The sequence below is a fragment of the Durio zibethinus genome, chromosome 1, assembly GCF_047325235.1.
Source record: "Durio zibethinus cultivar Kanyao isolate XHJ-2024 chromosome 1, ASM4732523v1, whole genome shotgun sequence".
Lineage (NCBI taxonomy): Eukaryota > Viridiplantae > Streptophyta > Magnoliopsida > Malvales > Malvaceae > Durio > Durio zibethinus.
The window spans coordinates 35,479,191-35,495,669 of NC_143162.1; the positions used below are offsets into that span (position 1 = coordinate 35,479,191).

The window sequence follows — 16,479 nt, forward strand, 5'->3', positions numbered from 1 at the left end:
AGGTTGTCAGGTTTCTTTTCTTCATCTTTTCTTACTTGTTTTCGCTGAGGGATTCCATTTCTGTCTGTATTGTACTACTATACCATTATGATATTTTTAGTTGCACTTTACTAGCTTCTTCTTTAAATCACATATTAGATCACTAACAACTTTACAAAACTGAAAATTTTCACCTAAGTTAGGTTTTTCTCTAAAATATTTTAAATGATACCATACTATATGCACGTGGAACTAATATTGCATTATTAATAATTAATTTACAAAAAAATTAAACTTGCAACTACAAAAAAAAAAATACTACTATTCATCCTCACATCTTATTAGATATACTTGTCATATATGATGATGTGATGTTGCTACTCCCATTTATATTTATTAATTTGAGCATTAATAATTGTGGGTTGGTCGGCATTTTCCTGTTATAGCCACTATAATAGTAATGGCACATATTATGTTGGAAGAATTTTATTGAATTTCATTACACACAACCAGATTCCTTGTAATACTTAAGATCTTCGTCTAATAAGTAAATCAAAAATCAGAGGGAAGTCAATTTGGAGGGCAATGTTGGACCATATAGTATAAGTGAAAGGGGAGGGAACATGGATTCTTCCACGGCAACCCTTCTCAAAGGCATGCCTAGCCCTTGGAAGGTGTGCACCAAACAGTCTGTGCACCTACTTCCTAAGTATGGTAAAGAACGTTCTTGTATTCCAGGATATAAGATGAAGAATCACACAGATCGGTCCTTTGGCGAGTTTGATCTTTCGTTCTAATGAATCCGAGGCTGTTTTATAAAATTCCGTCATTCTGAATTCGACCGCTATGATTATGGACTGTTTCCAAACTACACCAATGTAAGTAAGTTAAGCTTGAAGATATGCAACTGCAAAGGTTTCCAATTTCAGATTCGCTTAAAAAAAAAAAGTTTGACTGTACCTCAAAGATCACGGGAGTAAGCCCAGCTAACTGGCTTTGGGCTGCAGAATTGAAGGATCTATGACCCTATTTGCAATCTAATGTAGAAATTAAAGTTTAGTAAATAGTCAACAAGGAAATCGCCCCGTTTTATGCCTACGATCTGGTGTAGCCTTCTGGCCCAATACCCCTGCGGCTGTAGCCCAGACGTCCCCCTGCAATTAGCCTGTGCCCGTCATCGATATTGTTAAGTAGCCTTAGTGTGCCAAATTGTAGCCCTGGAAGAATGTTCTAATCCATGAATTTGTTGTTAAGATTAGTAGCAACGGCTCCAGACATTTTCTTATTAATTAAACAAAGTTTTTGACAAATTAAGATGAATATATATATATATGCAAAATACGTCTTTCTATTTTTGTGAGATATGTGGACGTTGTCTTACTTTGCATACATTTTTTATGACCCACGAGGACTTTGAAATTGTGCGTCGGTGGGAGGATATGTTTCAGCTTTATTTATTTATTTATTTTCGTTCTTTTGCGAGGTGTAGCCATCGGCACGTAACTTGCGATACAGCAATGACAAACAGTGAACACACACCTTTTTCTGTCTAAGCCAATTCACTCAATAGTTTGGTTGCTTTCCCAGCTTCTCTATTCATTTTGTTTTTCTTCCTTTTTCAAAGAACAAAGACTTTTAGGAGGGATGGCAATTATAGTTTGGATGGCAAACCGGGATTCAGCTGTAAATGGAAGGCACTCAAAGCTCTCCATGCTCAAATTAAAGTGTTAATATTATAACAACTGATTGTTGGGCTTGATTTCCTTCATGTGAAGGTGGTTTAAAACTAAAGCTTATTTACCAAAAACTTTTGAGTTATTTAGTGCTTGGTTATAGTGTTTTAAATCCTTATATGGTTGAAAAAAGAAACAAGAGAGTGTGGTGGTAAAATAAAGAAAAAAATGAGAAAAAAAGATTTTGTGCAGTTTCAATCAAGTAGTTTGATTGAAGTTAATCCGTTATCTGATAGAATTAAAATTTTATCAGTGTGTTGATGACTTATTGTTCTTCAATCTTAATGGTAGAGATCGGATTTCAAATTTTTTACCTACCGATTTCATGGATATTTGTTGATTCTTAAATTTACTGAGACTTCTCTAATTTTTTCTTGTAAGATTGTTTCTTTATCAAAATTATTTAATCTTGAGATATTTTGATTATATACCTCTAGTTCTAGCTAGAGAAAATTTTTTATTCTTATTATTTTTATAATAGAGATTATTTGTTATTGCCTGTGGTTTTTACTCCTCATTTTTGGGAGATTTTTCATTTAAATTGCTTGTGTCCTTGTACTTGTGATTTTGTAATTTATTTGTTAGCTCTATATTGTTAATTCTTGCTAGATTCACACAAGAGAAGGATAATTTTATTTTTTTTGTTGCGTGACATATTCGATTTGAATATTGTTTAAGGTTATTTTATCCCATCAAAATAGTATCAAAGTTTAGGTTATTTGATTTGTGCCTTGTGTTGAATAATGAAAGCCAATATAAGTAGAATGATTAATTTGAATGGTTGAAATTATTATGTGCAAAAAGAGAATATGAAAGACTTGCTTTATATGAAGGATTATTATTTGTCTATGTTTGCCACTGAAAAGTTTGAAAATAAAATAGATGTAGAATAAAATTTGTTTCATTGACAAGTACATGTTGATATTAAACAATAGGTAGATGATAATGCTTTAAACCATGTTAATGGAGAAACACATGCACGCACTCTTTGAAGCAAGCTTGAAGAGTTGAATGCTTGAAAAATTGAGAATAATAAAATGTTTTTAATTAAATAGTTGATGAGTTTGAAATATCAAGGTGGCACTCCTATGACAAATCACTTAGATGCATATCAAGGTATTATTAATCAGTTAACTAGCATGAATCTTAAGTTTAAAGATGAAATACAGGGCTTATGACTTTTTAGTACATTATCAAATTCATAGGAGACGTTTAGAATAACATTATCCAACTCAATTTCAAATGGTATTATTACTATAAATTTGGTTAAGAATGGTGTTTTAAATGAAGAGATGAGAAGAAAGTCATAGAGTTTTTCTTTACAATCTAATGTCTTAGTCATAGAAAATAAGAAAATAAGTAAAAATAGAGGTCTGAAGAATAACAACTTAAGCAAGAGTAAGTCAAACAGATTTGTCAATATTAAGAGTCATTATTATGGTTTAAAAAGGCATATAAGGAAATACTGTTGAAAGTTGAAAATTGATAACAATAGTGACAAAGATAAAAAAAAAAAAGAATGGTGATGGTAATAATGCTGATAAAGTTGCTATTGTCACAAATAACTTTCTTTTTTTATATAATGATGATGTTGTTAATTTTACACACCGTGAGACTAGTTGGGTAATTGATACCGGTGCCACAATTCATGTTACATATCGAAAAGATTACTTTGCATCTTACACACCTGGTGATTTTATGAGTGTTAAAATGAGTAATGATGACTCAACTAAAGTCATTGATATGGGAGATGTGTTTTTAAAGACCAATAATAGCACCACGTTGGTATTGAAAAATGTTAAATATATTCTTGGTATTCACATGAATTTAATTTTTGCAGAAAAATTTGATGATGAAAGGTTTCGTAACACTTTTTATTATGGTCAGTTGAAGCTTACTAAAGGTTCTATGGTTGTAGCTAAGGGTACGAAGCTCTTCTCATTGTATTTAATACAGGCAAAGGTATGTGATTCCATTATCAATGCAGTAGATAATGATGATACAACTAAGCTTTGGCACAAGCGACTTAGTCACATGAGTGAGAAAGGTTTAAAGGTTTTGACCAAGAAAAATCTTCTTTCTAGGGTGAAGAATATATCTTTAAATAAGTGTGATCATTGCTTGGCAAGGAAACAAACTAGAGTTGCATTCAAGACATTCCCTCCATAAAAAAAATCAAGTATACCCGATTTAGTATATTTTGATGTTTATGGTCTTATGAAAACAAAAAATACTTAATGGTTCAATTTATTTTGTGACTGTTATAGATGATCATTCAAAGAAAATATGGGCTTATACCTTAAAATAAAAAAATTAAGTGTTAGATATGTTTAAATAATTTCATGCTCTAGTTGAAAGACAAAAACGGTTGAAATTAAGATGTGTAAAGACTGATAATAAGGGTGAGTACACTGGACCCTTTGATGAGTATTGCAGACAACAAGGTATTAAACATCAAAGGTCATCTCTTAAAAGTCTTCAGTTGAATAGGTTAATTGAGTAGATAAACAAAACACTAATGAAAAGAGTAAGATATTTTCTTTCACAAGAACAATTATTAAAATCTTTTTGCGATAAGACTTTAAGTATAGCTGTACATATTTTAAATCTCTCACCATATGTTCATCTAGATTTTGATATTCCAAATAGAGTTTGATCAGGCAAGGATGTGTCATATGTTTATTTGTACACCTTCGAATGCAAAGCTTTTGTGCATATTCTCAAAGATAAGAGGTCCAAGCTTGATATCAAGACTAGATAGTAAATGTCTTTGGTTATAATCAGGATAAGTTTGGCTACAAGTTTTATAATCCAGTACAAAAAAAACTTATGAGAAGTAGGGATATTGTTTTTGTTGAAAACCTAACCATACAAGATATTCATAAGAATGATACATTAGTTCCACGATGTAGCGATGGTTTGATTGACTTAAATCTAGTTCTTCTAACACATATGCCTATAGAGGTTGAAAATATTAAGGATAACCAACATAATACAAGTGATCTTTATACTAGTTTTACACAGATTGAGGTGGATGATGATACCCATGAACAATCACCAATATCAGATGTTCAATTAGAGGTTTTACCAGAAGTTTTACTTAGAAAGTCTACTAGAGATCGACAACCTTTCACGTGGTATTCTAATGATGAGTGTATGCTACTAATTGATGTAGCAGAACTTGAATGTTATGCATAGGTCATTAAAGGTAAACATAAGAAAGAGTGGGTTGATGCCATGCAAGATGAGATGAAGTCTTTGTATAAGAATAATACTTTTAATTTGGTGAAACTGCCTAAGAAAAAAATCTTTGAAAAATATATGGGTATATAGAGTGAAGCAAGAAGAACACACTTCACAGTTATGTTTCCAAACTAGATTAGTTATCAAGGGATTCAATCAAAAGAAAAGTATTGACTTTAATGAAATCTTTTCTTTTGTTGTTAAGATGTCATCTATTCGTATGGTTCTGAGTTTAGCAACTAGTCTTGATTTGAATATTAAGTAGATAGTTGTCAAAACTACTTTTTTTCCATGGTGACTTGGACAAAGATATTTACATGGAGTAGCTAGAGGGTTTCATAGTAAAAGGAAAAGAGGATTTTGCGTACAAGCTAAAAAAAAGTCTTTATAGGTTGAAGCAAACACCGAGAGTGGTATAAGTAGTTTGGGTCAATTATAAGTAAGCAAAGCTATCGAAGAACTATTTTTAACCATTGTGTGTTTATGCAAAAATTCTCTTATGATGATGTTATCATATTATTGCTTTATGTAGATGATATGTTGATTGTTAATAAGAATGCTTCTAGAATTGATAGCTAAAGAAACAATTGAGTAGATCTTTTACTATAAAGGACTTGAGACCAGCACAATAAATTTTTAAAAATTGAATTTATTGAGACAAAACAATCAAAAAATTGTACATGTCATGGAAGCACTATATTGAAAAGGTGCTTGAAAAGTTTATTATGGATCAAGCTAAAGTGGTTAGCTCTCCTCTTGCTACACACTTTGAGCTAAGTATTAATTAGAGCCCTTTTACAGCTAAAAAGAAAGAAGACATGAAAAAAGTTCCATATGCTTCAGCAGTAGAAAGTTTGATGTATGCAATAATGTGTACTAAGCTAGACATAGCCCATACAATTGGTATTGTTAGTCGCTTTCTATTAAATCTAAGAAGAAAGCATTAAAATACAGTTAAGTGGATTATGAGATATCTATGAGGCATTTTTTACTTGAGACTCACTTTTAAAAGTGAGAAACCAGTGCTAGATAACTACATTGATTCAAATATGACAAAAGATGTTAATTCCTGAAAGTCTACTTTGGGTTATTTGATTACATTCTCATGTGGAGCTATATCGTAGCAATTGAAACTACAGAAATACGTTGCACTTTCTACAATAAAGGCTGAGCATGCTACAGCCACTAAAGCATGTAAAGAGTTGTTGTGGATGAAAAAGTTCATACAAGAACTTGATTTCAAGCAACAACATTAAGTGATATTTTGTGACAATCAAAACGCAATTCACTTTGGTAAGAATTTTACTTTTTATTTAAGATTAAAGCATATTAATATAAGGTACCATTAGTTAAGAGATGCTCTCAATGATAACTTGTTTGAACTTAAGAAGATTGATATTGATCACAATGGTTCTGATATGTTAACAAAGACACTACCAAGGAAAAAGCTTGAAGTTTATCGTTTGATCATCAGAATGGTTATTCCCTCCACATAGTCGAAAAAGAGGAGATTTGTTGGGCTTGGTTTCCTCTACATAGAGGTGGCTTAAAACTAAAGCCCATTCACCAAGGAATTTTTAGTCATTTCATGCTTCGTTGTAAGATTTTAAACCCTTATATGGCTGAAAAAATAAACAAAAGAGTGTGGCGGCAAAATAGAGAAAAAAAAAAAAAAAAGAGTTTTGTGCAATTATGGTCAAGTAGTTTGATCGAGGTCAATCTATTATCCGATTGAGTTGAAATTTGTATCAGTGTGTTCATAACTCATTATTCTTCAGTCTGGATGGTGAATATCAAGTTTTGAGTTTTTTACCTACAATTTCATGGGTATTTGTTAATCTCTAAATTTGTTAAGACTTCTCCAATTTTTTCTTGTAAGATTGTTTCTTTACCAATATTCTTTAACCTTGAGATATTGTGGTTGTATATCTTCAATTCTAGCTAGAGAGAACCTTATATTCTCATTATTTTGATAGTGAAAATTATTTGTTATAACTTATGATTTTCACTCCTTGTTTTAAGGAGGTTTTCTACGTAAATTGCTTGTATCCCTATGCTTGTGATTTAGTGATTTATTTGTTAGCTTTATTTATTTAATTTTTACTAGATTCACGAAAAAAATGATAATTTGATTTTTTTTTTATTGTGTGACATATTCAATTTGAATATTATTTGATATTATTTTATTCCATCACTAATATGGGTCAATTCATAATTTGATCAAGCAAGAACACAGTTACATATTCCTGGTCATAGTTAAATCTCCTTGATTCAGGTACCAAACTCGGGTCAATGTTAATCTTTGGAAAAGCTTTGATTCACCAACTGATACACTTCTCCCTGAGCAACCACTCACGGGATACAAAAGGCTTCTATCGGCACGAAGCCAAAGCGAGGTAACTACAAGCTAATGTTTGACTAGGATTACGTTCTTCGTCTTGTCTTGGACGGTCCAGAGACATCCAGCGTCCACTGGCCCGATTCAATGCTCTTGGACCACCAACAAGGAAGAACAAGATACAATGATAGCAGAATTGCAGTGTTCAACTTTATATCTTCCGATGAAGTGGAGTTCAGATCAACTGATTTTGGTAGAGGAACCCGGAGAAGATTGACACTTGATTTTGATGTAGCCTTTGACTATACACTCTTGAAGAGCAAAAGGGGATTTGATCTGTCACATGGCAAGCGATGTCTAAATCCTGTGGAATTCATGGAGCCTGTGTACCAAATAGCATATGTAGCTATGTTCCAAGTTCGGGCCTAAAGTCTTAAGCAATATACAGCAGATTAAAAAAAAGAAAAACATATCAAATCATTTTGTACACTAAAAATACCATTGAACCCTTGCTAAACCCAAACTCTTAGCTTACCAAACAATTTCATGGTTACGGTATCTGTCAATGACATCTGCTATAATCCTTTGGTAAGTACCGAGAGAAGGAGATGCCAGCAGTTGGTCATGGGTATACTGTCGTAAAAATTTTTCTAAATTATCACGGGGATGTCAAGGCTAGCTTCTCTAATTTTATCCCCATAACATAATAAGAGAAACTGTATATCAATAAGACATCAATTTAATAAGCATTAGGTGCTTAAGAGAACGCCCATACATAAATAAGTAAATTACGATGCTTTGTCCTCAGACATCAATTTGACAAGCATTAGCTGCTTAAGAGATTTAGTTTTTATTTGGAATCAAGAAACAAAAGTCTTACCATTAAGACTCAAAAAGCAGAAAAGACCAATAAGAAAACATGTCTCAATTTGTTTCCTTGGTAAGAGGACGGTTATCTTGTTGGTGGCCTAATATTGATAAGTATCAAAAGGTTTTGTGTCACATGCCTAAAATCTTCAAAGACACCGCTTAATATACTTAACTACCAAACAGAAACACAGACCATTATGCTCTTTTTGGTTTCGCTTTATAACAAAACTCCAACACCAAAGGAAAACGGTTTCTGTCCTTTCTGTCCGCAGATTATTAACCCACCCAGACTTTTGCAAACTTTTAAAATTCATAATAATTTCCTTGAACGCATTGTTTGAAAAACAAAACAAATATCTGCAAAATCAGTTGATGGGAAAATCTTTTTTTTTTTCATTTCCATTTTTTAGGTTTTTTTTTCCTCTTCCAATTCCAACCTGGTAACCTCCTTCCACCCTTCTAATCGGCGACATCCACTCATTTCTTGATTTCCCCATTTTTATCCCTCTGTACACTAACAAAATTATTATTTCTATAACCACCGATGGAATAACTAAAACAACAAATAAAACAGACTGAAGAAACCGAAAAACGAAACAAAGGACTTCTTTTTTAGCTTCTGCTGATTCTTGTTGTTGTCTACTCGATATTGCTAATTCCAATACGCTTAACAACAGCATTTCTGATAGCTTCAGTTTGCAAACAAAGACCATTTTTTTCAATCCCAGACATGTAGTTTCTCACTTCTTTTCTTATCATTTCTTGCATAACTGCCAAAAACTCAGCACTGAAAAACTGCCTCTCCATCCCAAACTCCCTGTTTTGCGCCCCCACTTGCTGCAACTGCACAACTGGAACTGGTGCAGGAGCTGGGGCTGGTGGTTCTACCTTTTCTGCCACCTGGGTTGGGATTGAAACAGGGTTGGAGCCGGTTGTCGATACGGGTCCCCTATCCGATATTTCACACAAATCCGACCCGGGCAGCGAGAGGCTGAGTATGGTAGGTGGATCGGTTGTCGATGAAGCCGTTTCCACATGCTGACTAGAAGGGGCCAAAGAACCAGTTCTTGCTAACGGTCTGTAAACCGGTGAGGCAGCGGGCAAACTCGAGTCACTCAAATCGGATCCCGAAGGGCTACTTGGGTTCAAGTAAAGAGCCGACACATTATTACCTGTGCCAAGACTGGCCGATCTTTTAAGCGGTTGTGGTGAATCATCGTTCAAATCATCAATCATCGAAGAGCATTTTCGCTTGAGAGTCGAGTTCCAGTGATTCTTAATCGCGTTATCGGTACGACCATTAAGGAGTCGAGCGATGGTAGCCCATTTGTTACCGAATCGGGCATGGGCTCGGATTATGGTATCATCTTCTTCGGGAGTAAAGGGTCGGTGTTCAACGTCAGGGGAAAGCTGGTTACACCATCGAAGCCTACAAGACTTTCCCGATCGACCCGGTATCGATTTGCTTATTAAAGACCAGTTCCTGGGTCCGTACGTTTGAACCAGCCGCTGTAAAGCCTCGTCTTCTTCTGGACTCCATGGACCTTTGATCCGATCCACATCTTTCTTTGTAGAAGCCATTGGAATTAAAAAGAAAGAAAACTAACTCTAAAAACTGATTACCAAACAAACCCCCCCCAAAAAAAAAATTAACCTAAACTACTATCCTTTTTGTACAGATAAGAGATGGAAGGTTTTTGAGAGGGTTGCGGAGGGATTGTTACGACGGTTGTGTAGGCGAAGCCTCGCCTTTTGTTAAAGAGAACAGAATAATAAAGGGACTGGGCAAGGGTATTCGTATATATATGGAAGGAGATAAGGATGACTTGTTGAATGGGTAGTAGTGAGTAGTCACCGGCCATAGCCGTTGAGAGTCGAGGATTCTCCAGGCAGGGCGGTTACTAGTATAAAGTTGTCAATATGACTACGCGTTAGCTTCTCGCCTCTTTAACTTACACGTATGATTATCAACCCCCCTCCCCTTCTAAAATATAGATTACGTGCTGTTCCCAACTTACTGATTCTTCAAGTTCACGCTAGCAATTATGATGGTAAAATTAATTTTAATGACATTTAAAATAAAAGTTGATTAGAAGTTAGATTAATTATTTTAAAAAAATTAAAACAAACTAGATGACATGTGTTTGATTTAAAATAAAAATAATGATGAAATAAATTATAATAAAAATAAAAATTTTTTAATAAATTTTTTAATTTAAAATATAATAATAAATTAATTTATGTATATATTTTAATTTTATTTAATATATAAAATCTTTAAAATTTATTGAATCAAAATATTGATATATATTAAATTATACTAAAATAATGATTAAGATTTTATGTATGAAAATTTATTTTAAATATTTAATAAAAATTTATTATTAAAATAATAATTAAAATTTTAAGTCATATAAAAAACAAAAAATAAATAAAATACAGAATAAAAAGAATGAAAGAACAAAAATTATTGTGATAATAATGTTAAAAAAAAAGAGAGAGAGAGAGCCTAAAGGAGAAGAAAATTGCGGTTAAAGTAATAAACTTTACTGTTAAAGGTTAGTTTAAAAAAGAGTTCCAATATGGTGGATTAAATTCAATCACGCTACATCATTACCATCCAAACATAAATTTAGTGCGATCGAAACCTATTTTCGCATGGCACTGACGCTGCCAGCTAATTCAAATGCATCCTAAGTTAAAGAAGTTAAACGGTGAAAAAGCTGGAAATATCTACAAAATCTGGGCAATTAAAAGCAGTTAAAACGACCGTTTTGGAAGTTAAAATTTGACCTTATCTAATTATGAAAGAAATAAGTGGTAGAGTTGGGAAGAAGGGGATGACTTTGACTAAGCCAGGCTGGAGAGCATCTGATAATAAAATGTTATAAAATGATAAGGGGAAGAGAAAGGGCCATGCGGGAGATCTGAGCTGGCACAGAAACGACAAAGTTAACTAGCAGAATCGGGGGAACAAACAGAACTACAATTGTGTCAGTCCAGCCTGTCATAAACCCAAACGCCAAATGCCCTTCTTATTGTAATATCTCCCCTAACTGCCTGCTCCCAACCCCCGCCACGTGCCTGTTACGCTCGGATTTCCACCCCTTTTTTCTCTTTACTTTCTAAAACTGCCAAAACCGACTCCAGCGTCTTACCAGCTTAATTTATTCCTATTTGCTCCTTTTCTTATCTATAGATTTCTTTTTATCTAAATCGTACCCAAAATTAGGTATAACTCTCTTTCCAGGTTTCTGACTCTGCCAAAAGTATCTCAATTAAGTTTGGGTTAACATCAAATTAGGGGCAATATTTTGGCACGGAAGATAATTTAATCAAGCCCCATGATTTCAATTATGTATGCAGACGTGTTTTGCTTTGGTTTTGGTTCCAGGGTAATGTAGTTTAGCCGAACTTAAACTTGTTCCATTTTTCAACCAACATTATTGTTTGGCCCTTCGAAATGCCAGAGTTTCCTATGAACGCTCCACGATCAGTAGCCATAAGGCAACAACGAGTCTGGGACCGCTTTGGGGACTCTTTTGCTCTTGTTCACTAAAATTTTCAACTACTAATAGTGAAAATGAATAAAAGAAGAAAACCAAAGCCAATCATTTTTAATAAAGCAAACTACTTTAAATATCAAATGGGAAAAAATTAACGAAAAAAAAAAGAGAAAAACAGGGAACAGGGAAAATGATCCATGTTGAGCAACGAGGTGAGTAACGCGGGAGACAGCTGCCTAAAACTCTTCCAGGCCATACATAAAACCCACTTCCCACAAGAAGTCCTAAACAAAAGTCCCGCTCCTCGTTAACCTAATCCCTATCCTTTAACCTACCTAGAAGTATAAATAATACATTAGTATTTATAAATTATTCGGGTTTGATTCGAAAAAAATTCGAATTCGATTCGATTATTGTCGAGTCGAACTCGAACTCGAGTAATTCGACTTATCAATCGAATCGAATTCGAGTATTCTTATATCTGACTCGAATAGCTCACGAGCTTAATCGAGCTTTTATATTTAAATATATTTTTATTATTTTAATTAATAAAATATTTCGAGTTCGAGTTCGAGTTCGAATTCGAGCATGAATAATCGAACTATTGTCGAGTATACGAATCGAGCTTATTTTTATATATTAATCGAGCTTAATCGAACGAATTCGAGTAGCTCGAATTCGATCATGAATCGAACTCGAGCTTGAAAAATAAAACTCAATCGAACTCAAATCGAATATCGAACCCCGAGTTGTGAGTCGAACTCAAACTCGAACTTCTCACTATTCGACTCGACTCGACTCGTTTATACCCCTAACCGTATCCCCACGCTTCTATAATTCCTAACTCGACCCACCATTTGTTCGCACCTCACGTGAAGTCCCTATTTTTTATTTATTTATTTGTTCAGAACACCAACTCTTTTATTTTACTTTCATAGAAAATCAAATTAAAAATCTAAACATTCCCGGAAAAATATTCAGTAGTTACTTTGTATTTTGCGGAGAGGATTAACAGATTTTTCAGTAGCCATTTTAAGGTGTAAGAGAGAGGTGAGAATGGACCCAAAGTTGTGGCACGCTACTGGCTTGCCTTTAAGCAACCAAAATTATGCTTTGGATTCTCACAATTATGCCATATGTTGTTAGTATGCAGCTGAGGTTTTTTATTATTATTTAAATGGGACAAAGGATGGCAGTGTCCCTTTTTCTGAATGTCTTACCTTTTAAAGTACACCAAAATTCGGATCAAATCCTGGGATTTAGAAATATGGTTTACGAATGTGATTGGATTGGGCTTAATATTGACTGAAGAAGGGCACATGGGTACAGAAAGTTGTAGGATGTTTCGTGGAAACAGAGCCCTGGATTACTTTAGAAATTAAAACACAAAGCTCCCACTTTTCAGTTCCAATAAACCGCAAGTGGGGGATCAGCCTGGAAGTATTTTTATTGAGCTGCATTAAAAATAAGAGATTGGGTTGCCGAAAGATTACATGCATGAGAGAGAAAATAAAATGGAGGTTAGGTGCAACAAAGCTTAAGACTGCAGAGATTCTCTCGATCAAGTGCAATGGTCCTTCGTCCAGACCCCAAAGCAAAAAAAAAAAAGTTGTAATTGTATTATTATTAATTGTTGAAGATAAGATGTCATGATAATATGACTGTGCTCTGCCTTGAATCAAAGAATCTACTGCCATTACTCATCAAAGCTGAGAGAAAAGAATGTGCAGGGCATCCAAAGCAGGGGGTTCATACGTTAAACTTGCAACTGATATTTTTGTCATTTGTTTTTAATTTTTTTATTATTTTTTACAAAGAAAATACAAACTAAAATATAAATTTTAATTGCCAAGAAGGCATAAGAGTCTCATATATCTATATGATAGACAGGAGTCAAATAACAATGAATTTGCCGTTACAATATGTCTATAGAACATCTAAAATCACTCTTCAAAATTACTATATTGTATCATTTACTTAGTTGCCTCTAAAAGAAATGGAATTGCTGATTTAAAGGCAAATTTGCAAATCGAGAAACATCAATTAGTCGAAGGTAAACTTAAATTTGTTAATTTATGAATAGGAAAAAACAAATGGACAGGCTATTTAATTGAACGTGACGAGTCATATCATATGCATAATTAATTGACTACTAAAAGCAAAATATTTACACATATCCATATATTTATTATGCACTGCTAATTTGCCCATTCAAAGTAATTTTGCCTTCGCATTGGGTTTTCTTCCTAATAATATTCAGTCCAATTCAATGTTAAGTTAGTGTGGTGCTTATAATAATTAAAAGGCTAATTGAGATAGGGATGGAAGTTGGATCTTGAAATGCAAAAGCATAATCATTCATCAATATTTTCATAGTATTCTATTTAGTACTTTTAAATAAGTAAAAAAAAAATAACGAATATCTAATTTAATTAATTTGTATAATTATTATTAAAAATAATATTTAATGAATTAAAATTTTAGTTTTAATGCTCATAATTAATTTTTGGTTTTTAAATTGTATTTCTTATCAAAAATTAAAAAAAAAAAAAAAAGGAAAAGCAAAATTTTGTTGATATTTCATGCTTGATATGATACAAGCATTATCATAAGTTGGATGACAACTAAGTATTTAAAAGACAAATTATGGGCTATATAAAGTTTAGGCTATAAAAAAATTAGGCCACAAATCACGTAAAAGTGTGATCAAATCAAAGCTGGCTCCCTCTGAGTTTGAGAGGCAAAAAACACCACTTATCATTCCACTAAACCTAGTTGACCGCAAAACTTAGGAGTCTGATTAATCAAGTTAATCTCAATCATTCCTTTCCTCGACCAAAAAAAATAAAAAGAAAAACAACACTAACGGAGCGAAAGATATTTTTATTAAAAAAAAAACGTGGCTTTTGACCAAAATATGATTGAGCTTTGAAGCTGGACCCGTATGCTGGATTCTCTCTCTTGAATTATTGGTATGGCTGGCTGGACAAAACTTGATAAAAATCGAGTGCCCTTCGGCTACGGAAAGGGCCGGTTCCTTTCCTGCCAAGCTGGGTCGTTGGCAAAAGGGTGGGACCCAACAAGCTCCACGTGGACACCACATTGATGATCGAAACGCTTCGGTAGCATATTGCGCCACGTGTGATCAATTAAGGGTGGGGGAGGGCTTCTTTGTTGGGAACGTGGCAAGTATGGTTTTGTGTGAAGACACAGTAGTTTTCTTTTTTTCTTTGTTTGATGGGAAGGGAAGGGAAGGGACCGGACGGGACGGCAGAATGGGGAAGCAAGGCATTTGAATAGGGAGGCCACGTGGAAGGGATGCCAGCTAGAAGGCACTAACCCCGAGTTCCAAAGAGAATCAAAGTGTTGGGATTCGGGGGGGTCCCATGTAGCCATGATTTTCCGCTGCATGCATCCATCGTACGATGCGATCACATGAGTCGTGACGTCTAAGAGAGAGAGAGGGGACTGTGTGTTGTCGCGGTTTCTGTAGTGGGGTGGAGCGGCAAGTACGGCTAAAGGTTTAACTGTTGTACTGATTGCGTGCAAAATTCCGTTTGGATTCTTCATTCTTGGGAGCAGTCGGGGATGAGATGGGATGCGATCTGCTCCATTTAAATGGAGAAAGCCAGTTGTAAAATGGTCCCTACTCCATTCACAAACAAGATACGATAACAACTGAACTAACCATCCAGCAACACAAAACTGGCCCAACATTGCTCCTTTTTCTCTTGCCTTTGGTGTCTCTTCTTTCTTACCAGTTTTTTTTGTTTAACCCTTTGGCCGAAAGACTTGTCAATTGTGATATATTCAGATTCCTTGTTAGCATTTCATTGTACAAAAACAATTTACATGAAATGGTAATCTAACTTGCAAAGATTAAATCAATTAATACTAAAATAAGTTCGATCTTCACCTACTTTAAATAATGCAGCTTAAAATTTTCTAAGAAAAATTAAAACAAACAAGATTTGAAGATATCATTGAGAGCTGACGATTATAAAAAAAAAAAATCCTAATCTCACAAATTACTCCATTTAATCCATCGATATGGTATGTATACTCTTTCTATTTGTGGATCAATCTCATCTCTCTCAATTATGAAATCATATAAAAAAAATTTAAACATTCAGAAAATTTCATATGTTTTGAAATAATTATTTTGCTGTTTTGTTTTTGTTTGATTATCGAAATTCACATGCTTCTCTTAAAAATAATAATATTTAAAAACTAAAAACTTCAACCATAACAAGTAGTAAAATACCTTTAGGAGTTCCAAAATCTTCAAAACTATTAATTGATAAAATATAATATTCAAAACTTATATTGACACATAGTCACATAGAGATGAATTCGACATTTATTGATCTCATAAATGTTATTTTATAGTTAGCTAGCACTTGTAATTTTCATGCAACTGCCTAAAATTTGTCTAGGTACAAGGAAAAGACTGGACTCCCAATATCCATTTATCGAAGGCTTTTGAATTAATAAAAAAAAAATTCACTATTATTTGTTAAATTTTTAATTACACCATGAAATTAGCACGGTTCTCAAAAATATAAAAAATTATTTCATTTATTATCTATTAAATTTTTAATCTTATCATGATAATTTCATGGTAACTCTTATTTCTAGAAACTATATTAAAAAATTAAAAAATTTTAATATCAATCCGAAGCATAAGAATTCATCATTGATGCAATTTAAAACATGATTTGATGAGATAACATAAAAATAATATAATTTAAAATTTTAATAAAAATAATTTATAAATTTAATAAAAAAACATTGTATATTTTATATTAAT

The 16,479-nt window shown here is 33.4% G+C and overlaps 1 pseudogene across 1 annotated transcript; it reads right to left on the minus strand.

Moving 5' to 3' along the window:
- Nucleotides 1–8,678: 8,678 nt before the first annotated feature.
- On the minus strand, nt 8,679–10,120 carry LOC111312581 (transcription factor MYB44 pseudogene; annotated as a pseudogene). The gene has a single exon (XR_016345950.1). The product of XR_016345950.1 is annotated as a transcription factor MYB44 pseudogene (transcript).
- Between the last annotated feature and the right edge of the window lie 6,359 nt (nt 10,121–16,479).